General features: G+C 36.3%; 1 protein-coding gene and 1 pseudogene across 4 annotated transcripts in view; one reads left to right on the top strand and one right to left on the bottom strand.

Moving 5' to 3' along the window:
* Window positions 1-25,467, top strand: part of DIAPH2 (diaphanous related formin 2) — a 908,274-nt gene that overhangs the window by 288,645 nt on the left and 594,162 nt on the right. The window lies entirely within an intron of this gene.
* LOC122733493 lies at window positions 450-8,503 on the bottom strand (annotated as a pseudogene).

The raw sequence follows: 25,467 nt of genomic DNA, 5'->3' as shown, positions 1-25,467 counted from the left end.
ATAACAGACCTTTCCTGCTGACCTTTTAAATTGTCTTTGGCTGGAAAACTATTTCACCCTTGCTCAGGCAAGTCACTGCCTTTCTTCTGCCATCTTGGCTCTGCCTCCTTGATGAGTTCTTTTAATTTCCATTTTTATACTCTGGTTCTACAATATCAAGGCAGTTTTCCTTGATAATTTCTTGAAAGATAATGTCTAGGCTTTTTTTTTATCATGGCTTTCAGGTAGTCCACTAATTCTTAAATTCTCTCTCCTGAATCTGTTTTCCAGGCCATTTGTTTATCCAATGAAGCATTTTACATTTTCTACTATTTTTTCATTCTTTTGATTTTGTTAGATTATTCTTGATGTCTCATAAATCCATTAGCTTCCACTTGCTGAATTCTAATTTTAAGGCATTATTTTTTTTCACAATGATAAATTTTTATTTGCAGCCTTTAAAAGTGATTTTAGACAGATTCTTGAACTGGTTGCTCATAGGGTTAGCCCTTTCTACTTTTATGCCTGTTTCATCTCCTGATGGTTTTCCAGAGCCACCTTCACCATGGAGTTCCATTAGCTTTCCCAATTCAAATTTGGGCTTCTTGAGCATCTTGACTTTTTGAACAAATACATCATGGAAAGGGTAAATGGAGTGGCAAGCCTTTTCTGTGTCTTTTCCAATACTGTCTGAAATTAGTTTATTGACAGGTTATTTTAAGTCATTTATCTGTACCTCCTGGGTCATGATTTCCATCATTTTCTTACAAATTTGACAGAACTATTGGTACTGGGCATAAGAGGTCTTACAGATCTGGTTGTTGTGCTTTTTGGTAAAACCAACACAAAAGAGGCGGAGCAAGTAGCCATCAGTAGTTTTGACATGAACATGGGCTTCAATCATGGTCTGCCATTTTTTGACCATGGAGCACATCTTGTCCCAGGTAAGGTCCATTCTGTGGAAATTAGACAATTTTTACCGTGAACATCTTCAGTAATTAAGTTGAACTTATGAAAAGCAACCTCAACATTCTGCAGTTCAGCAAGTCTCACTTCAAAAACTCAACCCTTGAGACCATCAGAGGCAATTTTTGTTTCTTGAGTTCTTGTAAACACTGTCTTGCCAATATTGCAAATGTGGAACATAGCTGGTGTTTTCACATCATACCAATCCTTCTTTGAAAATGGATCAATCATATTCTTCTTGGCTCCTTTTTTGCTGCTTTTGGTGAGGTGCTTGTTCTTGCCCACTGCTATGATCCCGCTATGAAAGCCAAAAGTGGCATTATTTTTTAAGTAAGCATTTTCACTTACTTTTCCATTTGGCCAAGTCTACTTTTTAAGGAATTCTCTTCTTCATTGAATTTTGTACCTCTTTTAACATTTGGCCAATTCCTGTTTTTTTAAGGTATCCTTCTCTTGAGTGGATTTTTGTGTGTCTGTTTACCATTTGGCCTATTCTGTTTTTTAAGTTTTTTTCTTCAGCAATTTTTGTACCTCATTTACCAAGCTGTTGCATCTTTTTCCATGATTTTCTTGCATGACTGTCATTTCTTTTCCCATTTTTTCTCTACCTCTCTTTTTTGATTTTGAAAATCCTTTTTGAGCTCTTCCAGGAATTCTTTTTGGGCCTGAGAGCAATTCAGATTTTTCTTTTAGGCTTTGGATGTAGCAGTTTTGATTTTTTCTTCCTCTGAGTTTGTGTTTTCTTCTTTACAATCACCATCATATTTTTCTATTATGAGGATTTTTTTGGATCATTATTGTTGTTTGCTCATTTATCCAGTCTCTTTCTTGACATTTTAACTGTATGTTAAGGTGGGGCTCAGATTTTGGGGTGGAGGGTGTAGTGTCCCAAGCTTCAGATTTTTTGTGCTGCTTTTTAGAGGTCTTTCTTTGGATCTGTATGTTTTCAGTTCTTTTAAGGTAGTAGCATCTAAGGAAAGGTGTGGTTACTATTTTCCTGCCTTGTATTCTGGGCTGTGAGTGACCACAAGCACTCCTTTTAGCCTTGGAACTCTGACCAGAGTCCCTATTCCCCTGTGGCCCTAACCTCTGGTGTGCTAGTGTTTCTTCTCACCTTAGGAGTGCAGCCTGGATCAGCGTATGAGCAATACAACAGATTCCTGCCCCCAGTGCCAGGAAAGGGACCTCTGTAATCTTTTTCTAAGCAGTTGTCCAACCCCTTTACCTGTTGTTGGCCAAGAGTTCCAGAAGCTGTCCTTGCCACCACTGATTCAGTCTCCCCCATGACCTACTGTTTGTTTGCTGGGGCTCAGCCTACACCATTTATGCTAGACTGTGCTCCATTTTCACCCTAGTGCAACAAACCTTTCTTGCTGGCCTTCTAAGTAATCTTGGGCTAGAGCGTTGTTTTACCCCCATCCTTTGTTGCATTCTGATCCTTTAGATTTTATTTTGAGGTATTATTTAAAGTTATTTGGAGGGGAATTTCGTGGATCTCAGGTCAGTCACTGCCTTTTCTGTGCCATTTTGGCTCCACTCATCTTCCTCCTGATGTTCTCTAAATAAACTATCATGTCATCTGCAAAAGTGCCAATTTTGTTTCCTCTTTGCCTTTGCTTAAAACCCCAGTTTCTTTTTCTTGTCTTATCCAAGATATAGCTCTCATTTCTGATAGTATATAAAATAATAATAGTGACAATTGACCTCCTTTCTTTATCCCTGATCTTACTGGAAAGGCCATTTGTTTATCTCCATTACATATAATGATGGCTCTTAGTTTTAGATAGCTACTATCAAGTAGATAGCAATTTTAGAAATTTGCAAACCTAGTTATCCAAAATAGCTTCCCATGAGACTTCAGGGGAATTGTTCAAGAGACTTTTCTGTCTACAGTGTGGTTTGAAGATAAGGCTATAAGAACATAAATCTTTTTAGAGAAGAGGTTAGGCATTTGTCTGCAGAATGAACAGGTAGATGGGGAAGAGTCCTTTTCATGGACTTGAGATCAGAGAGGTTTCTAGAAAAAGGACACAAGACCAAGGAGGCTGTTGATTGTAAAGATAACTAAAGGAGGAACTGAATGTACCCATTAAGGGTTTCTTTTCCTAAATGAGAACATGAACTCTTCAGATGGTGATCTCAGGCTGCCCCATGTGGGAATGTATAACACACTAATTCTGCACAGTTTCTTCTTCCAACCCTATTTCTATATTTCTGCAAATAAACATTAGTAAACCAAAATGTTGTTTGTTTGTACATAGTGATGTCTTGGACCCCTTTCCTTATTAGACATTTGCTACAAAACAATCAAGTTTATAGTTGGGATATAGCAGTTGAGTCTTGAGGTGAAATACTTTCAAAGAATCTCATAACATTATAGTTGGAAGGGACTTTAGAAATCACTCAGCAGACCACTCGTTTTGTGGATGAAAAAGCTGAGAGCAGTTAGGTGAGGTCACTTGTTAAAGGTTACATAGCAAGTAAGTGGCAAAACTGGGCACTCTCTTCTTGACTCTATGTCTACAGTGCTGTCATGCTTGGAGCCTTCCCCACCTCCCAATTTATTTACCATTTACGCTTCTGCTTTTTCCACGGGGCTCCCAGAAATCAAGTTGTGTACCAAAATATAGCATATCCCATAAGTCTTAGTGGAGCTTTAAGTACTGATAGCTTAAAAAACTTATAATATTTAAACATACAATAAGCTAATAATATTTAAGATTTACTATCTTAAAACTTCACTAAGACTTTTGGGACACAATATACTATGCAAAGTTCTGAGCCAAAACAAGTTATACTATATCAGATTTCCTTTGTCTTTGTTTATGTATATACATACACAGCAGAATTTGCAGTGAATCCAGACCACTTGGCAATCGAATGCTTTATGTTTCTTTCTAGCCCTCTGTTGCCAAGACTAGTTATTTTACAAAGTCCTTCTGCCTTTCTTAGTACTTTCAACATTTGAAGGGCGCACTTTGTTGGCCAATTATCAATTATATAATTTGAAATAGTATATAAATTACAAAATATGAAAGGCACATTTTATTATCACTTGCTATTTCTAAGAGTTCTAATCAAAGCAGAAGTCTTTACAAAACAATTGGCCTTGGTAATAAGAGACTAAGAAGAAACAAAAATTCAGAAGAATGGAAATGTTCTGTCAATCACACTCTGTAATTGACACCAAGCTCTACTTCTGGCAATGTGCTTCTTTTTTCCTTTTTTTTTTTTTGTTTTTAACCTAGAAATAAAATTAGTTGGGACTGGTATCTAAGAGGTGATATGAAATGCCAAAATAATTCCATTAAAAGTTAGTACTTTAGGGGCAGCTAGGTGGCACAGTGAATAAAGCACCGTCCTTGGATTCAGGAGGACCTGAGTTCAAATCTGGCCTCAGACACTTGACACTTACTAGCTGTGTGACTCTGGGCAAGTCACTTAACCCTCATTGCTCCACCAAAAAAAATTAGTACTTTAGTCACAGTTTTGATATCAGATTAATTGCTTCACAACTAAAAGAAGTGTTTAGAAATGGTCCGTTTTGTTGAATTTGAAGTTGTTTTTCCAAATAGTTGCTGATAATAGTAAAAAAAATTGAACCAGAGTTAACCTAATAACTTCTAATTTTATACAATTTTATTAACATAATGTTAGTGCTTTTACAAACTGATCTACACTCTCTTCACTTATGCTTTTTGAAAATGATCTTGTAAAATATTCCAATTGGTAGTAAAAATATTTAATAATTTGACATATTTAAAACTCTTCATTGAAGGTCAAAGATTTTAACTAAGGTTTTTTTCTTAGTAAAATGTTGACAGAAATTAAGTGGATGTTTCAATTACAGCTGACAATACAGTTGCCTCTTAAAAAAAACTGATAAGGCCAGAATATGCTTAAGTTTTTGTTGGTAATAAGCAATAATTCATTAAACATTTACCATAATTGGGACACATGCTGTGTTAAAACTTGGAGGCCCCAATATATAATTTAGTTACTACTTTTTAGAAGGTAGGTTGCCAGATTGTGACCACAAACGTATAAACCAATAATAATGATCATTTCCTTGTCATCTCAGTAATTATGTTATGTTAACTTTATACTGGGTTTTGTTACTTCTGACTTTTGACCATGTGTAGCTAGGAATTTGCATTTAAGATTGAAAAGAAATTGTCTGAAGGGTATTCATTCATCTTGGGTTCAGGAGCATTCTTGGGTTCATATGCTACCTCAGTTTCCCCATGTTACATGTGGGGATAATCATATCTATGGTACATAAGTCACAGGACTCTTGTAAGGAATAGTCTCTCCACTGGCATTCATCAAGTGCCTACTTTTGACCCTCTGCTATATCCAAAGTGTACAAAGAACAACATGTATATTCAAAATGGATACTAGGTCATTTAGGAGGGAAAGCACTAGCAAGTGGAAGCAACTGGGAAAGTTTTCATGTAGAAGGTAACATATATGGGGAAATCTAAGAGGTAGAAGTGAGGTGGGCTTGCAATCTTTCAGTGGAAAGGCATGGAGATGAGAGAGAAATGCAAGAGCAGTTTCAATGGACTTTAGTATATATGCATAAAGAAGGTTCCAGTTTATATTTGGTCCTTAGAGTAATGGAGAATCACTGTAATTTGTCAAATAGGGGCATGACATGTCCACACCTTTGCTTGTATTTTGGAAGCTGGGAAAGAGATAGATTGGAGAAGTCAGAGACTTGAGTCAAGGGGACTGAGTAGGAGGCTCTTACACTAGTTTACATGAGAGGTGATGAGGGCTTAAATTAGGTTCATGGATTAGTGAGTGAAAAAAGAAGGACAGATATGAAAGTGATTATGGACAGAGAAATGATAAGACTTCACAGATGACTGGATATGGGAGTAGGTGGAAGACTGAGAGTGAAGAGTCAAGAATGATGCAGAGTTTGTGACTCATTAACTGGAAGGATAGTGGTGCCCTCAACAAAATTAGGGAAGTGTAAAATAGGATTGGACTTGGAGGAAAGATAAGTTCTCTTGTGGATGTTTTAAATTTGGAATGCCTATGGCATACCAAGGTGGAAGTAGCCAGTAAAAAATGTTGGCAAGATGGTACATTAAGAGAAAGAGTAAGGCTACACAGACATACCTGGGAATCATCTTCATAGAAATGATCATGAATCCATTGGAGCTGATGAGGCCATCAAGTGAGAAAGTAGATAAGAATCAGGACAAAGCCAGCTGTACTTAAACACTTAAGGGTTGTGACAAGGCTTAGATCCATCTAGTAAAGGAGCCGGAGAAAGAATAGTTAGATGGGGAGAATATGTAGCAGAGGCCCATATCTTCAAATCCTAGAGAGGAGAGAATATCAAGGTGGAGAAAATGGTCATCATTGTCAAATGCATCAACAAGGTCAAGAAAGATGAAGATGGAGAAAGAGGACTTGCATGGTGATTAAGTGAGATAACACATACAAAGCACTGTGTAACGTTTGAGGTGTCATATCAAAGTCTTCTCTTGTTATTCTTCTTAGGGATGGAAGCTCCATAGATTGCAGTAAGAAAAGAAGTAATGACCAGAATGTGTCCCCTGACCCAGAGTAGGAATAAGATTGACAAGATGGAGCCACCAGTGAATGGTGACTGAACTGGAGAGCCATTCCACATGAGGGATATATTGAAGGAGTAGGGTATTTAGCTTGAAGAAAAGTCTGAAGGCCTTTAAATGATTGCTATCGTGTGAAAACGTCATCAGATCTGTTTTATATGGCGACAGGTGGAAGTACTAGGAGCAGTAGGTGGAAGCTGTAGAAATGCTACTTTTGTCTCTGTAAAAGGGAACATTTCCTGATGGTTAGAGCTGCCTCACAGTAGAGTTCACAATCTTACCCATGGTAGTGAGCTCCTAACTGGAGACTTTCAAGTAGTGGCTTGATGACGACTTAATAGGTAGATTCCTGATCAAGTATTCTGCAGTAACCTGACTTCAGATTTCCTGTCCAGTTCTGAGATTGTGTGACACAGCTGGATGGTCTAGTGGAGAGGGTACTTGGAATATGGAAGACTTGAATTCAAATTTGGCCTCAGATACTTGTTAGCTGTGTGACGTCTTTGTACTTCATTTCCTCACATATAAAACAAGGATAATAACAGCACTTAGCTTCCTGGGTCATTGTAAGGATAAAATGAGATAAAGTGTTTTGCAAACCTTAAGACACAATCTAAATGTGATCTTTTATTACCGTGATTATGAAGAATTAGACCCTGAATCTCAAAAGATTGAAGGTTTTGTCCTGCCCTCTTTTTCAGGTTGTTCTTCTGAAGATTGTTAAGTCTTAGGCTAAGTAAAGCACGTAAAATGAGATGCCCCTTTCATGGGTGCCATTTTTTTCTCTTTAGGCAGTCAGTGTAAGTAAGGATTTTGTTTTATAGGTCTCTTATTAGTCTAATAGAGGCCTCACAGAAAGTAAGAATTTAAAGGAATTCTTTTATGACCAGTTCTGCTTACATTGATAGGAATTTGCAAGCAAAATTCTTTGGATAATTTGCATTCATACATACAAGATTATTGATATCATGGTAAGTATTTCTACACAAATATTATTGCTATATTTAATATGTGTAAGTGCCAACCCATGTTTTTATTACCTTTCAAAAAAAGGTATAATCATGTACATCATAGTCACTTAATTCATATTTATTCAATTAAATAATATAGTGATAATCAGACCACATCAATTGATCCACATGTAGTGATTTAATTTGTAACTTTGTCACTCTTCAAAACCAGTGTTAGATTGAAATGATAGAAAACTACAGGATTTCCAGTAGTCACAAGGCTTTTTTGCTTAATGGTGCTTGTCAGGGTGACAGATCTGTGACATGGCTGGCTTGGTATTTGTGAGTTGTCTCCTACATTTTAAAGCTGCATTGTTCTAGAGGGCATCCTCACTTTTCATTTCTATCTCCATTAAAAAATGTCCATTTTTTGTTATTCTACATGGTTTTCTCTTTTCGGCTGATGAGCTTCATAATTTTGATTGTATTAAATGTCATCCTTTTCATATTTCTTCTTTGAAAAGATATTTCAGTGGGCACACAAACATTTAAAGTGAAATTATTGGGCAGCTAGGTGGCTCAGTGGATAGAGCACTGGCCTTGGAGTCAGGAGTACCTGAGTTCAAATCCAGCCTCAGACACTTAACACTTACTAGCTGTGTGACCCTGGGCAAGTCACTTAACCCCAATTGCCTCACTAAAAAAAAAAAAAAGTGAAATTATTGAGTCTAGCAGCAAAATGATTAAAGTAACAAAATGATGGTTATGTGTCCATTTCACAATTCTACTTAACTTTCTTCGTAGTGTCCAATAAAGTGGTCTTAATTTTTAATCATACTAACATTTCTTTGACTTGAGAGGTGGAAGGTGTTTCCATATTCACAGGTGCTTTGTTGAGGTAGCAAATGCTGTTTTCTTGAAGTGTCTTACTAATTTCTGGTTCTTATGATACAGGTTCTGTATTTTACTAGACAGTATAGGTAGTGGTGGTGGTGGTAGTTGAGTCGTTTTCGTCATGCTCGACTCTCCATGACCCCATTTGGGGTTTTCCTGGCAAAGACAGTGGACTGGTTTGCCAGCTCATTTTACAGATGAGGAACTGAGGTAAACAGGCTTAAGTGACTTGCCCAGAGTCACACAGCTAATAAATATCTCAGGCTGGATTGAACTCAGGTCCTCCTGCCTCCAGGCTGACCACTTTATGCATTGTGCCACAAGCTGCCCTAAAGGTAGTGGTACTCTTGAAAAATCAATTATGTGTACTGTACATTAGGAAAAGTACTAATGTAAACTATGTAATAATCTTTAACCACTGGGATGATTTTAGTACAGTGTATGTATACAGACACACACACATATCATTACAGTTTTATTTATCACCTGGTGGCATGGGGTGGAAATTTTTTATTTTATTTTATTTTGGGTAAGGCCATTTGGGTTAAGTGACTTGCCTAGGGTCACACAGCTAGTAAGTGTTAAGTGTCTGAGGCCGGATTTGAACTCAGGTCCTCCTGAATCCAGGGCCGGCGCTCTATCCACTGTGCCACCTAGCTGCCCCTTGAAATTTTTTATTTTTAACATGTTCAGTGTTATGATTTGTTGAGTGCATTTAAAAAAGACCACTGAATTTCAAGGCCCTAACTCCAGTGATTATTTCTCTTACCTATTTCATTATTTGTCCCCCAAATTCATTAATTCTACAAAAATTGATTGACCATATTATATATCTTAAGTGAGAGAGAAGTATAATGAATAGTGTTGATTATCTAACTTGTGGATTATTCATGAAGATTTTCAGAACCCAGAACAAGCTTCTGTTGCCACATGTAGTTCATCACTTTCTCTCCCCATAATTCCTTAGCTAGGATTGTGTTTCAGCCAGACCATTGTATCTGCCTTTCACACAAGTTGCTTTGGTGACTTATATGCTGTTCTATATGCTTTCCCTTAAGAAAAAGATAGTCTCTGTTTACCAACTAGGTTTGAACTTCCTATCTTCAAAACTAGGCTCAAAACTCAAATCTTTCTAAAAAGTCTTATCTAGTCACTTTCTTTTTTATCCTTTTTTTTAGTACAGATTTTGACAAGTATCAACAAGCATGAGTATTTCAGTATTCCCCCCCCAAATAGACAAAAGAAGAGCATATATGAAAGTCTGAACTCCTATATTACATATAAAAAATTGATACTTAATTACTATTGACTCACTTACTTTGTCAGCTCAGTGCCCAGGGAAAGCAAACTCATTTGCTGTATAGATTGGCGGCAAGGGACTATTTTGATTTTTTAAAAAGTGTCAAAGAAAGAGACTTCTTTTTTTTTTTTTGCAGGGCAATGAGGGTTAAGTGACTTGCCCAGGGTCACGCAGCTAGTAAGTGTCAAGTTTCTGAGACTGGATTTGAACTCAGGTACTCCTGAATCCAAGGCCAGTGCTTTATCCACTGAGCCACCTAGCTGCCCCAGAAAGAGACTTCTAATGATAAACTAGTGAACTTAGCCTTGAATCTTGGCAAAATATTAGAACACATTTTTCAAGAAATGGTCTATGAGCCCTCAGGGAAGTTAAGCTCACTATGGCTTTCTTCAAGAAGAGATAATTAATGTTAGCCCAACTGCATTTCATTTTTGTCTGGGTCACTAGATGAGCATATTAAGGAAATGTCATAGTCACAGCCTCCTGCTTTTTAGGAAGGCATTGCCTCTCTTTCATGGTCTCTGTAGACAAGGTAGAGAAAGGTATTCTGTGTGATATTACAGTCAGGTCAGAACTAGTTGAGTACATGGATCCCATGTTGCTTCATGGACTCATGTTACACAGGAAGGCAATGAGTAGTAGAATACTTCAGGGTCCAATTCTAGGGAATGTTTTTATCAGTGAATTAAATAGAGGCTAGAAGACATACTTTTCCAGTTTGCACATGACCTATCTGAGCAGAATAGCCAACAAATTGGGTGACCGAATCAGGATCTGAGAAGGTCTGTATTTATTTTTTAATTTAATTTTGTTTGGTTTTATTACCTTTTTTAGGTTTTATACTTCTTTTTATTTTATTATTTTCCAGTTACATGCATAGATAGTTTTCAACATTTGCTTTTATAAGATTTCTAATTCCAAATTTTTCTCCCTCCCTCCCTTCCCTCCCCCCTCCCCAAGACAGAAAGTAATCTGATATAGGTTAAACATATGTACAATCACATTAAACACATTTCTGCATTAGTCATGTTGTGAAAGAAGAAGCAGAACACAAGGGGAAAACCTCAAAAAAGGAAAAAAAGCAAAAAGTAGAAACAGTATGGTTCAATCTGCATTCAGAATCCACAGTTCTTTTTTCTGGATGTGGAGAACATTTTCCATCATGAGTTCTTTGGAATTGTCTTGGATCATTGTACTGCTGAGAAGAGCCAAGTCTATCACAGTTGATCATCACACAATGTTGCTGTTACTGTGTACAATGCTCTCCAGGTTTTGCTCACTTTACTCAGCATCAGTCCACTTAAGGCTTTCCAGGTTTTTCTGAAATCTGCCTGCTCATCATTTCTTATAGTACAATAGAATTCCATTACATTCATATACCACGACTTGTTCAGCCATTCCCCAATTGATGGGCATTCTTTCTTTGCCACCACAAAGAGAGCTGCTATTTTTGTGCATGTGGCTCCTTTTCCCTTTTCTATGATCTCTTTGGGATACAGACCTAGTAGTGGTATTACTGGGTCAAAGTGTATGCAGAGTCCCCTACCCTTTGGGCATACTTGCAACTTGCTCTCCAGAATGGTTGGATCAGTTCACATTTTCACCAACAATGCATTAGTGTTCCAATTTTCCACAGCTTCTCCAACAGTTATTATTTTCCTTTTTTGTCTTATTAGCCAATATGATAGAAGGTCTGTATTTAAATACGTGTAAGTGTCTGTGTAAATTTTGAAAATCAGTTGTGTGAGCTCATAGTTGAAGAGATGTGGTTGGAGAAATCTTCAGATAAAAAGGACCTTTAAGTAATAGTGGACTTGTAGGTCAGTATATGTCATTATATAACCTAAAGAATAGAACTGGGAAGGTGGGGAATAAGATTTGTAAGGCTACTGTGTTGAAGTCAAATCAATAAACATGTGTTTATTGTTTACTACTGGCCAGACACTATACTAAGCTCTGGGAATATAAATAGAAGCAAAAGAAAAGAAAAGGAAAAGTTCCTGCCCTCAAGGAATTTACATTCTAGTGGGTGAAGCCAGCACAAGGGGGAGCCAGAAAAAGGAGGGAGTGGCTGAGGGGAGTGGGAAGAAGTTAACTGAAGGTAGAGGAAAGTGTTGAAAGAAGTCAGGAGAGCAAGTAGCAGAATTTAGCAAAGAATGGAGTGATCCAGACTGGCTTGCATACTTTCCTTAAAATAGGGGTTTGGGGAAGAACTGACCAATCAGAGGAAGGAACCACAGAGGATGGAGTGATTAGGGGGATTAGATTTATTTCTCTTTGTCACAAAAGGCTCTTTGAGGAGCAGTGGGTAAATTGAAGATCAGATTTTTGGCTAGCAGAAGAAAAGCTTTATAAGAAATAGAGCTGCCTATGATTAACATATGCTTGCCTTAACAGGTAAGAGACCAGTATTCTTCAAGTAGAGAGGTACCTGGTCATTTGGGGGCAGGGAGTGTTATGGAGAGGGTTCAAGCTTTAGGTATGTAAGAGATAAAATGACCTTTGAGGCCTCTTACTGTGGGGGATTCTAACCTTGCCTTTTCTTAAACAGTAGTCCTCAGAAACCTTGACTACTGAAGCTTCTCCCAATGGTTTTATTTTGCCTTTGTTCATTGACTTGCCCCATCTCCTTTGCCAGAATTTCAGATCACTTCCCAAACATTTATAAACCTACCACTATGCATAAGGCATGTGGAATGGTCAAGCAAGAATGGAATGCAGTCTGCATCATTAGGGGATTACCTAAATTGATGGAGTAACTGATCCATTAGACTATGCCAGGTGCAGTGCTTGGTTGGAAAGGGAACAAAGACAAAAGTGAAAGCTCTTAGAGCTGACATCCTGTCAGAGCAGACAGCATGTATGTACCAGAATAATACATTCAGAAGAAATACAGACAGATACATACAGATGTAAATAAAAACTAAGAAAAATTGAGGAGGGGAGGATGCACAATATGGATAACATCAGTCTGGTGATATTAATCCTAATGAAGCACAGTAGGGTGCTGGTGCCAGCTGCTACTGGCATGGGAGCCTATTGTTAAACTTTTAGTATGATTATTTACGCCTTGGAAATTGGCAAATGGGATTGATTCAGGCTTGATTTATTGTTTTGTTGGTTTCTTGGACTTATATAAGTGCTGGATAAAATGTTAATAATGCAGATTGGACTTAAGAATGTGTCTTATCCACATTTTTTTTCCTTGAGAGCCAGTTGTTAAACATTTGCCAGCAAGCCTTTGAGTATATTTGTTATACCTCTGTGTGTGTGTGTGGGGGGGGACGACTTTCTCTGTGTGGAATTCACTTTTAGTTTCTTGTTTTCATATATTTACAAGATCATAAACTGTTCCTTGATATGTAAATAATTACACTGCGAAAAGAATGACAGATATTGCCTCTAATTCTGTCATTTATCCATGACCCTGTATTAGTCTCACAAAGGGTATGTTGTTATTCCTTAGGTCAGAGCTAATCCACATACCCATAATCTTAAATGTTCATTTGCATAGGAGCTTAACTTCTGTGTGCTTAAGCATTAAACATGCTTTGTTACATCTAAGTTTGCCCATTATTACAAGTTTTATTCATGCCTTCTACTTTCAAATCAACATCAGCTACAGAATTTCATGCCTTTTGGTTTGGATGCATCAGTCTTGCAATGACTCACCTCTCTCCAAACTAGAGTGAAAGGACTGGAACATCAGCCTTTGATGGATTCTTGAATCTCCATTTAACTGAATGCCAAATGTTAATGAGTCTGAGACAAGGAATTGACATTTTGATAATGGAGTAAAACATTTAGTTGCAAGAAAATCTACATTATGAGTTGATTTAAATAACATAATATTTTCTAATGAGTTCTCTGAAATTTGGAATGTCTTTTCTCTATTTTGTTCATTAACAGGATGGCACAAATGGATGGAAATAAAAAATAGAATTATGCTCTAAATCCCTTTTCATCTTCTCCATAAGTGACAAGAAAATGGCACCTATCAGTTGTTCCCCATGGAAGAATAATATCTTGTCTAAGACAATTTGGGCCCATTACTTTAAAGTCAGTTTAGTGCTTTTGGACATCTGTCACTCCAGGAGCCTCTCAGGGCATCTTTTGGGATTCCAGTATATTTGAAGATGACACTAAAGTTGCCTGTTCCACTTCTCGAAGACTGTCAGTCTTAGACAGCATAAGTCTCTCTCTTTGCTGGGTCCACAAAAATATGTTTTCTTTATAAACTGCTAGAGATCAGAGCGTATTTCTTGTCTTAAATTTTACAGACACATAAACTATTTATTAGTATTCATATACATAACTTTATAGTTAGATTTGTGAAGTGGAAGCAGAATGATGTAATTAAAGAGTACTTGATTTAGGATCAGAGGCCCTAGATTTGAATCCCAACTCTGACACTTAATACCTGTGTGGCCTTAGGCAAGTCACTTAATTTCCCCGGGCCTCGGTTTCCTCATCCTAAAACTAGGGAGGTTGAATGAGATGACTTCTAGGGCTTCTGCCAACTCTGAATCTCTAATCCTTTAAAACCAAATTCACTGGGGGCAGCTGGGTGGTGCAGTGGATAAAGTACTGGCCCTGGATTCAGGAGGACCTGAGTTCAAATGTGACCTCAGACACTTGACACTTACTAGCTGTGTGACCCTGGGCAAGTTACTTAACCCTCATTGCCTGGAAAATCCCAAACAAACAAGCAGAAAACCCTAAATTGCCCACTGAAATTGTGAATCCCTTTGAAAACATCCTTCTTTGTCATGATTATAGTATTCGTTGTTCACACCTATAGTCTGAGGTCTCACCTGCCTCAAAGCCCCAGAAATTAAACTTAGAGAGATGCCATATGTACTTTTAGCCATTGCTTAAGGTCATTGATATACCATGTTTAGAATCTTTTCATATATATATAAATGTCAGATAAGTATCCATCCTCAATGTACCTGAGGTAGTACTTAAAATTAGGATTCCTATTTAAAGACGACCATTTATAAGGTTTCTCTCTATCCACAGTATTGTACTTTATTTTTAAAAAATTTTTATTATTTTTTTTAGTGAGGCAATTGGGGTTAAGTGACTTGCCCAGGGTCATACAGCTAGTAAGTGTTAAGTGTCTGAGGCTGGATTTGAATTCAGGTACTCCTGACTCTGGGGCCTGTGCTGTATCCACCCCGCCACCTAGCTGCCCCAGTATTGTACTATAATTCAACAATCATTGGAAGGACATTTATTGACCACCTATCCTATGCCCAACTTTGCACAGTGCTGTGGGTTGGGAATGCAAAAATAAGTGATAACACAAACCCTCTTCTCCATGAAGTTCTTGAGGTGAGGAAAACAGTTAATGCGTTTATGAAGATGATTGAGTTTGGAATCAGGATAACAACAAAAACAACAACAATTGCAGCTAGCATTCATATAGAGCTTTAAGGTCAGCAAAACAATTTACCAATATTACCTTATTATTATTATATATCACAACAAACCTGGAAGGTAGTTGCTATTATTATGTCCATTTTATAGATGAGGAAACTGAGGCAGAGAGGGGATTTGCTAAGGGTCGCACAGCTAGTAAGTGTCTGTGGCTGAATTTGAACTTAGTTCTTCTTGATGCCCAGCCCAGTGCGCTAACTACTCTAGAGCCACCCAGCTGCCTCTGACTTTCCTCAAGTCTTACCTCCAGAAAGCCAGTCTTTGTCTCCAAAGTTGTTAATACAGTAACATCTTTCCATCTAAGATTTCCTTGTACATGCATCCATAAATGCATCCACACACATGAATTGTTTTCCCCATTAGTCTGAAAGCAACTCCTGTCTACTTTGTGGGTTCTTAGTGGGTTATCAGAAGCCTGGAATACTAGTACAATTTTGTGATGGCATAAGTTCCAATCCGTCAAAATGTTGGTGATGAGTTTCATCTTTTTTTTTAACTTGGATCAGTCGGGAGTCGGCTCACTGGGTGTGAAATCGACTTTCTATTTTTCTTTTCATGAAATCCAAGCCCACTGTTGGGTAATTTATTTTCATGAAACTTGAAGATGATAATAAATGCTGGATTCTTTTTAAGGTTAAATTGTTCTCATTTATTTGCCTTAGAGAATACCTTAACCTATGAGTTTGATTCATTTAAAACTATTTACCAGAAAGCAGAACAAACAAACAAACAAAACGTTTTTGGTAGTAGTAGAATGCACTTAGTGTCAGCCATTTATTTTAAAATACTGTTTTTTTCTCTCCATAACATGTAATGACTTTTGGGAAGTTTTATGGGAGAGAGTAAGAATAAAAGCTAATCAGCTTTCTTTATATCCATTTAAGTGCTATACCATGCATAATATCATTTTGAGCATTAAGAGAATGATTCTATTGATGGTGATCATTGTATGCATGTAAACACCGCAATGTGATTGTCAATTATTTTTGTGAGTCTTTTTAGCTAAAGACACAACCTGCTACTTTTGTCTAATGGATTTGATATTTTCTTAATACACTTCCCCTAAAAGAATCACCTCATTCCAAAAATAAATAAATAAACTGGGGGGCAGCAAGGTGGCACAGTAGATAAAAGCATTGGCCCTGGATTCAGGGGGACCTGAGTTCAAATCTGGCCTCAGAAACTTGACAGTTATTAGCTGTGTGACCCTGGGCAAGTCACTTAACCTAACCCTCATTGCCTTGGAGATAAATAAAGTAAGAAAGAAAGAAATTATGATTTACCCCATTCCTATTTGCTGAATGTTAGATTTGTCTATCTGCTACTACTGTCACTTCCCAGCTGTCCCCAGCTATGCTGCTTTATTTGAAATTGTTTGCCAATGTTCCTTAAATTATTGCTGTTCTGCATCTTGTTTACATTTGCCCCAGATTCACATATAGAGTGACTCATAGGATCACCACAATGTGGGATTTAAAGGCAGTTTAGGAATCTTCCTCCCTGATAAGTAATAATCCTGGGGTTCGAATCTGAATCTTCTCGCTTCACGTTGTGTTCTCTTTCTTTAACATGACTTCATTTTTCCGTGTGCTTGACATGATTTCTTTGAGTGTCAATTCCCTGGCCTAGGAAAAATCCATGACTAGCCTAGTAGTGTTCTGTGGTAGTAGGTATTACTTTAATTCTATTAGATTGGCTGAGAAAGTTTTTGGTGATCTACTAGAGTGCATCCTCTCTTAGGGCAAACATGATGCCCTATTCTTTATTAAATTGAAATGTGGGAAGGAAGCTTGGAGAGAGATGTCGAATGCTTTGATTCTAGTCCTAGGTCTGATGCGACTTTAGGAAAGTAACTCTGGATCTCATCTTCCCTAAATGTGAAGGTTCTTCATCTTTCAAATGAGGGGATTGCACAAGGGCTAAGGGCCATGCCCAGGATCTTTCATCTACAATGTTGCTCTTACCATAATGGCCAGTTGGTCTCACAGCTTTGTCTCTCCCCTCTCCAACCACTCCTTCACATCGAGTTACCAAAGGGATTTTCCTAAAGCTCAAGTCTGACTACTCCTTCAGAAAACTCCACTGGCTTCCTATTACCTCTAGACTGAAATATCAACTCTTCTGGCTGCCCTTAAAAGGTCTTCACCACCTGATCCCATCCCACGTCTCCACCCAGACTCAGTATGCCTTTCTCTTTTCCATGTTCTCTATGGGGCAGTAAAATGGGACTTTTGCTCTTCTTCACACAATATACATCTTCCATTACCCAAAATTTGTTTGCCACATATGGAATCTCCTTATCTCCACCTTTGTGAATCCTTTGCTTTCTTTAAGATTCACTTTAAATCCTGAAAACATTTTCTGTCTTTGGCCTTTTCTGGTCTTTCCAGGTGGTAGTACATGGTCCACAAGGTGCTACTTTGTACTTGTTTGTATGTGTCTTTGTACCCAGAGGGCTGAGCACATAAGATGTGTATGCTTTTTGATTGAAATATTGATGATACAGTGGATGAAATGTTAGCTTCAGAGTTACAAAGACCAGGGTTCAAATCCTGCCTAGGACCCATACTGACTGTGTTAGCTTTGGCAAGTCACTTAACCTGTCTCTTTCCCCAGTCATGTTTATATGCTATGTTGTAGAAAAGTTGCCATTCTGTGCACTATTATTGTGGAAAATTCCCTGCCCCATTAAGATAATGGCAAGAAGTCTGGTCAAAAGTGAAAAACAAAATTTACTGGTTTATAATTTAAATTTGAAAACGTGAAAATAGGATGTGTTCCTAGACACTTGATGTGGTTATACTTTTTACATGGTCCTTCATAGAAAAGAATAGTTTTAGAATTTTTCATTTCCCCATTTTTTCATAGGCAAACTGGGTTCCTCAAAAGTATAGTTGTTCTGTTTCTTTTGGTAGTGTGCATACTTGTCAGTAATTGTAGATGGTGCTTGGATTTGGAGAACATACATATTTGTCACCGTAAATGGAACACCAGCCATAAGGTTGCTCGTATTTTTGACAGGAGAGAGAAGCTGGCTGCATACTCTGTTGTGGTCCATGTGTGGAACAGCTTTTTAGAAGTATGCCTGAATGGGACCAAGCTTGGCCTTAAAAAAGAGATGTGCAAATATAGTCTTCTCTCTTCTCTGCAGAGGCAGCACAGATACAGGAGTGGAATATTGCATGTAATGTCCCATCACTCATATTTAGAGTCATTCTACTGAAATGCTTTTGTCCCCTTCTTAGAAAATCTTGTATTATAAGTGACAGCTTTCAGGGTGGGGAAGGAAAGAGGGAAATAGTAGAAAATAAAAGTAGAATAAAATAAAACTTACTAATAAAATGAATTAAATAAAGGGTTCAGGAAAAAAAGAAAAACAAGAAATGTCTGTGGTAGGGAATGGGTGCCATAATCCTCTTGTCTGCTTGCCTTTGACACCACATCTGGGTGTTTTCTCTGGTTGTGCCCTCCCCTCCCCATCTCTGCTTCCTGGCTTCTCTGGCTTTCTTTGAGTCCCAGCTGAAATCTCACCTTCTACAGAAAGCCTTTCTGGACACCCCATCATGCATCAGTGGTTTCTGTCTATTGATTGTTTACTGTTTATTTTGTACAGAACTTATTTGTACAAAATGTGTTTGCTTACTGTTTCCCCATTAGACTGTGAGCTCCTTGAAGGTAGGGTCTACCCTTTTCATCTTTTTATATCCTCAGTGCTAAGTACAGCACCTGAAATGTAGTAGCCACTTAATAAATATTTATGGACTGACCACTTACCAATTAGTTACATACTTTCAACTAAACTCCAAATTAGATTATATGAAGGATGGGATAACCTTAAAGGAATTAATCAAGCACTCATGAGTGAGTACACAGGACTATGCAAGGTTTGTAAGATTTAGTTCTTCAGGTCTTATTAATATGAGCAGCTAAGTGGTGCCATATTGTACAGAGTGCTGGGCCTGGAATCAGGAAGACTCATTTTCCTGAATTCAAATGTGACCTCAGACACTTAGTAGTCTTAATAATTACTTAGAAACTGTCATCACCTATTTTGAGGTTGAAAATGAAATTTAGATCTACATAAAGGAGGACGTAAATTTCTGTTTTCAGAGCTCTTTGTCTCTGTTTCTGTCTCTGTTTCTCTCCCCCTTTCCTTCTCCTTCTCCTCCTTTGTATATGCACACACACACACACACACACACACACACACACACACATACACATGCACAAACACATTTTATGTATATTGTGATAGAGCTAAAGGTTTACAATCTTTATTCTTAATCCACAAAAAGCCATATGTTTAAATGAGAAAATCATCCTTGATTTTTAGCTGCTTCTGGAATTTTATTATGCTACTGTGATCAAAATATTATAGAAACAAACATGAATCTTAATAAATCTGTCCTTTTTAAAGTATACGGTCCACATATCAGTCTCAAGAGGACACATCGGTGATATAATAGAACCCCATGTTTATTGAGAATTTGTAATAAACTGATGGCATTTCTACAAACATTTCATTTCTGCTTTTGTATTTAATTATGTCCTTACTCAGAAATTGGAATTTTAACCAAATTATTTTTTACTAAAAATATTGATCATTTACTATCTGTCTGTCAATAGTCATTTAATCACCTAGATTTATTGTTAATCATTTTAGCCATATATAACATAGGTAGTAATATATTAAAATTTAAACTAGATATGTTTTAGAATACATTTTGAAAATCACAGTGAATGGCTCAGTTAAGTTTTATTCATTTAGCAGAAAAATGTTCCATTTATTGATTCTCCTTCTCCATTCTCCTTTTAAAGTGTTAAAAGAAAGAGGACTTGACTAGAAAACTAAGGCTGTTAGTAAAGATCTATAAATCAGGAAAGACTGGGATTGTCATGTCATTATGTAAAACAGACCCCAGAGGGACAAAGGGAAACTGCTAATGCCATGATTCCTGTACTTGGATTATCCCTGTATTCTAATGGGAACAGGGATAATGGTAGCTTGCTAGCAACTGCATCCAAAAGAATCTTAAGTAACTGTGGAAACATGAACTCATAACTATGTGGTACTGAGGCCCACTGGTTTACTACCTCTACAGTATCCCTATTGGTACACTATTCGATACATTAGAAAGGAAAAGAGATAGTATAGTTGGAAGCATTTTCAAGCAAGGGTACAGCTAAGGCATAGACATACTGTTTCATAGACAAAACATCAAATTTAGTGCTTTATTCATGAGAATACATGCCTTTTCTGGGCCTTATTTCTTATTAAGAAAAATGCATGGTTTTATTTATGTGTATGTGTATCTATATCTACATCTATACATTTACACACATACATGTACACATATACACACATACATACATCACAAAGTGCTCTTACATTTTATATGCATTATATATGTTATATATGAATATGTATACATAGTACAAGGAGCTCTTATATTTTTATGCATTATCTCTAATTAACAACTGGCATAATGTGCCAGGATGGCTTTAAAAGAAATTGCTTGTGAGTTGAGGATAACATTTTTATGACCTCAGATTCTTCATGGATAGAATTTTATAATGATCATGAGCAGGGGTTGTAGGCGCTGGCTGAGACTGGCTCATGGGAGTTGATTGCTAAATTTTCAGTGTGAGCATTTACACATTGGAAATTAGCGAATGCTACTTAGGGGTGGGCTTTTTTGTTGTTTCTTGTCTAGACTTGAGAAAGTGATGAAGATAAAGCTGGTTGTTAAAAAATTTACTAGCATGCTTCAGTCATGAATGATAGTGAATTCAGACTGAACTGGTCTAAAATTTGAGGAAAACATGATCAGGACTAGTTGACTTTAACAAGAAATAGATGACAGGTAATTTGCTAATATTGCAGTAAGGTTGATAATGTGATATCAGGTCAAGTATAGGGAATGTCTTATGTGCCTTACTGTTAAGGTTAAATTACTCAGGACTGGATAGACCAATGTTAATGACACAAGGCCTTTGAGCTAGTTTAAGTCAAAACCTGTTATGCCAAATGAATTTGTATTGACCAGTGTTGAAATCATTAGCTGTACTGCCTTGATCACTTTAGGATGATGATAACTGTGTGATCTAAATTCAGTAAAAAAGGAAACATGCCGAATTATCTTTTGGGAAAAATAGTTTGATGCTAAAGAGTGCTTAAATAAAAATAAATCTCCAACATTGTTACAATAAGATGATATATGAAGTTAAATGTATGAAATTTTAATCTCCATCTTAAAAAGGAAAAAAGGAAAGTTTTCTATGTAACAGAGGTTTTGACTTTATTTCTAAAGACTGCCCATTTTTGAAACATTTCCAAACACATTTTGAAAGAAGGATTTATTTGAAAGTGAGTAAATTCCTTCAAAGATAATGTTAATACATTCCTATATGGTATATACACATACTTTAGCAGGTAAGACTTGGTTTCCTTTTAATACACCATTTTGTGTTCTTTTTTTGTACTTTGCTTCACGCTTATTAGTAGTTTGAAATTACTCATTATATCTCTGTTGACCCGACTTTCACCAGTGCCACTAGAATTGTTGCTATTTTCATTTTCACATTTTTAATTGCTTTGTGTCACATATCAGGATGACTATTTTTCTTACCTTTTTCATTATTCCTATCATTTTCTTTTTGATGGGCTTCATTGAATTTTACATGTTTTCATCATCTTTCTGAAACTATCTGGTAATTGATTTAGATTGTCCTAAAGCATTCTAGGTCCTGTGGTTGAATGGAAGGTATTGCCAGTCCTTGCTTTTTAAAATGCATTTTTTCTTGGAATGTTAGTATATGTATATATATATATACATATATATATATATGCGCTGTGTTTTTAACTTCTTCCATATTAAATATTTATAAGAACAACATATTTGAAAAAGATTTAGATTCATGCTGTACAGCATAAAGAATGTAGCCACTGAGAATCAAAGGGCATCCTGTGATTCTTTACTGACAAAAGATTTATGAGACTTCATATTTTATTTGCCATTTACTTTTTATCCATATAATCTAATAGTTTTGACTCCATATCTTGATCATACATAGCTCGACTTTGTGGCAGTTATGCTAAAAGTAAAGCATTTTCAGTTATGAGATAACTGAGGTTGACAAATCTACTTCAAGATTGCCCCAAGGAAGCAAAATGTCTATAGGAATAAATGCCAATCAATAAGAGACCATTTTAAAACAGACCTTTTTTAGCTATACAAACTGTTCTCTGTTCAGAACACATTAGGTAAAAACTGTTGCTTGGTTGTGGGGGGGGGGTCCCCCAAACGAAGCAATGAAAAACTTTCATATGGAAGGAGTGAAACACCATCAGGTGGTGTTCATGGTCCTGGTGTAACTATGGCAAAGAACTAGGATAGAAAAACATGGAAAATGCTGCAAATAGAGAGGCTTGTTCTTCCACCAACTGGGTCGCTTCAGAGTTAAATACTTTAGGAACAGTTTATATTGTTTTTGTTTTTATGTTATCTCACTTAGAATATGATTCGAAATGTATCCATGAGATACATTCCAGATTTGGAGTTGGAAATATAACCAATGTCCGCTCTAAGAAGGAGAGAGATTTTTAATTCCATGATTTTCTCCTAGTTTCCTTGTTGCATCTCAAATGAACCCCCAGGAGTGGTGTCCAGTTCTTAGACCTTTCCAAAAAGACTGTCTTTAAACTAGATGTAGATTTAGGTTATTTCCATAGCTAGAAAATACATGCTGTGTTCCTTGTGGGATTAACCAAACAGGATAGAACTGACCTTCATTATGTGAATAAATTCCTCAGTTATCAGTGGCTGGATCTCAGAAATGAAAGGAAATACTTTCCTCACTCAGTGAATTGAAATACAACTCATTTCTAATTAGTGCGGCCTCACTGGTAAAATGTTCACTTCCTATTTCCATTGGGCTTTGAGCCAGTCCCGATATTCGACATGATTATAACTTCTGAACAGTGGGAATTTGGATACATTCCCTTCAGTCTCTTCAGGGAATTCGTTATTCGCACTAATCAAGACCTAGTTGCAGAGTTGGGAGGAAGACTGGGGCATTGAAATTTACTGCTAGTCTTGAGTTACCCATGAAAATAGGGTTCAGAGATATAATCAAACCTTGCTACATTTTATACAAAAGTTTAAAATCTTTTATTTAAAAATTTTATTTAGTCTAGACCAGCCAAACACTTGGATATTTAATCTCTAATATCTGCAAAAAGCAATAACTTTGCTTTTTAAAAAAAATTCTTATGCTTTTTCCTTCAATTTCTTTTCCCCCCATCTTATTGCTATTATTATCATTTCCAGAACTATATTAACCAATAGTGGTAACAATAGACATCTTTTCCCCTGAATGGCCTTTCTCTATTACATATAATACTTGCTCTAGGTTCTAGATATTATTTGCCATATTAATGAAAGGTTCATTTACTCTTATTTTATTCATTATTTTTAAACACTTGTTTATATTTTATCAGAAATTTTTTCTTCATTTATTCAATTGTGATTTTTGTTGTTTTTGTTATTGACATAGTTTATTATGGTTATAGTTTTACCAATATTGAACTAATCCTGCATTCCTAGCATAAATATAATCTGGTCATAGTATATTATCTTTTAAGTATGTCACCCTGGCCAGTTTGATAATATTTTATGCAATGTTTTTGCATCCATACTCAGGAATATTAGTCTTTGTTTTGGGGGTTCCCCTCTACATTTTATCTCTTCATGGTTTATATGATTTGTCTCATTGAAAAAATTTGAAAGAACTTTAATTTCTCTATCTGATGAAGAATTTTAAATTCTCTATTTCTTATTCTGTTAAGCTGAATAGTTCATATTTTGCATATACCTATCCGTTTCATTTAAGTTATCAAGTTTGCTTATATTTTATTGGGGAGACAATTTCTAATCATTTCCTTTATTTCTCTGTTAGAATTTTTTCATTTTTTATTCTAGCAATTTGTTTTTTCATCTTTTAATAAAATCAAATCGAGAAAAGATTTGTCTCTTTTTATTAGTTACCTCCACCCCCAGAAAAGTTACTAGTTTTATTTATCAGTTTTGTTGGTTACCTTGATTTTCAGGTTTTCCATTTTTGTCTTTATTTGCAGTTTTTTTAATTATTGCTTTTCTATATTTGTTTTTTTTGTTGTGTGCTCAGTTCATTGATCTATACTTTCTCTTTTTAGTTTATGAAGGTATTTAAAGATATAAGTATTTCTCTAAGGATTATTTTACCTGTACTTCAAACGTTTTGGTATGTTGTCTCACCATTGTAATTTTGTTTTATGAAATTATCTATTGTTTCTCTCTTTTGTTCTTTAACCATTCATTTCTTTATTATTAACTTACTCTTTATTTAAGTTTAAATCCTTTCTTCAAAGGATTGCAGTATGCATTTTTTTATTATGCTATGCCTAGTAGATTTCTCTTTTTTCCTGTTTGCTTTTCAGAAATTCTACCCAGCTCTTGCCTTTTTATCAGAAATACTTGTATGTTTTTTATTCTATAGCAGGTACCCTTTTATCCCCAATATAGTTATTTTGTCCTTTGGTAGAGCATTGTCTTCTGAGATTCTGATGACTGGTTCCTTGGTACTTGAACTGTTTCTTTCTGGCTGCTTGCAGCATTTTTTTTTTCTTTTACCTGGTCAGTTTTGGTTTAAGCAATTGCTGAGGTTTTTTTTTTTTTTCAATTTCATGTTTCTGTCAGGAGGTCATTAGTGGATTCTCTTCTCACTTTGTCTTCTGGTGCTAATAGATCTGGGCAGGTTCTTCTAGGATTTCTTGAATTATGGTATTAAGGTTTTTTGTTTGGTCATGGTTTTCCAGGAATTGTGATTCTTAAATTATCGCTCTTTGATCTCTTTTCTAGGTAAATTGTTTTTGGTATTAGATTCTTCATATGTTTTTTTTCTAATTTTCACTCATAATTTTGTTCTGATATTTCTTGTTGTTATATTTCTGTTTCTTCCATTCTGTTTTCTAGGAACTCCACTACTTGGGTAAGGTTTTCTGTTTTCTGTTCATAGCTATTATAGTCCATCTGAGTTTTAATTTCAGAGCCCTAATTTCAATTCTCACTTTATTTTTTAAAATATCTTGCTTCTTCCAGCCACTATTGGACTTTTCTAACCAGATAATTCTTTTCTTGGAGGTGAAGCTTGGGCTTATTTTGCTTACTCTCTTCTGTGTTAATATTTTGGTTGTTTCTTAGATCATACTATTTCTTCATTGCCCTATTTTTGCTCTTATCTCCAGCTTTAGTTTCTGGATCATGCTTTTGTATTAGGGTGGGGCTCTGCCTTCCTCTCTCCTCTT

The sequence above is a fragment of the Dromiciops gliroides genome, chromosome X (assembly GCF_019393635.1).
Source record: "Dromiciops gliroides isolate mDroGli1 chromosome X, mDroGli1.pri, whole genome shotgun sequence".
NCBI classification, from domain to species: domain Eukaryota; kingdom Metazoa; phylum Chordata; class Mammalia; order Microbiotheria; family Microbiotheriidae; genus Dromiciops; species Dromiciops gliroides.
Note: the sequence above shows the minus strand (reverse complement) of the source record. Positions and strands in the feature narration are given on the sequence as shown.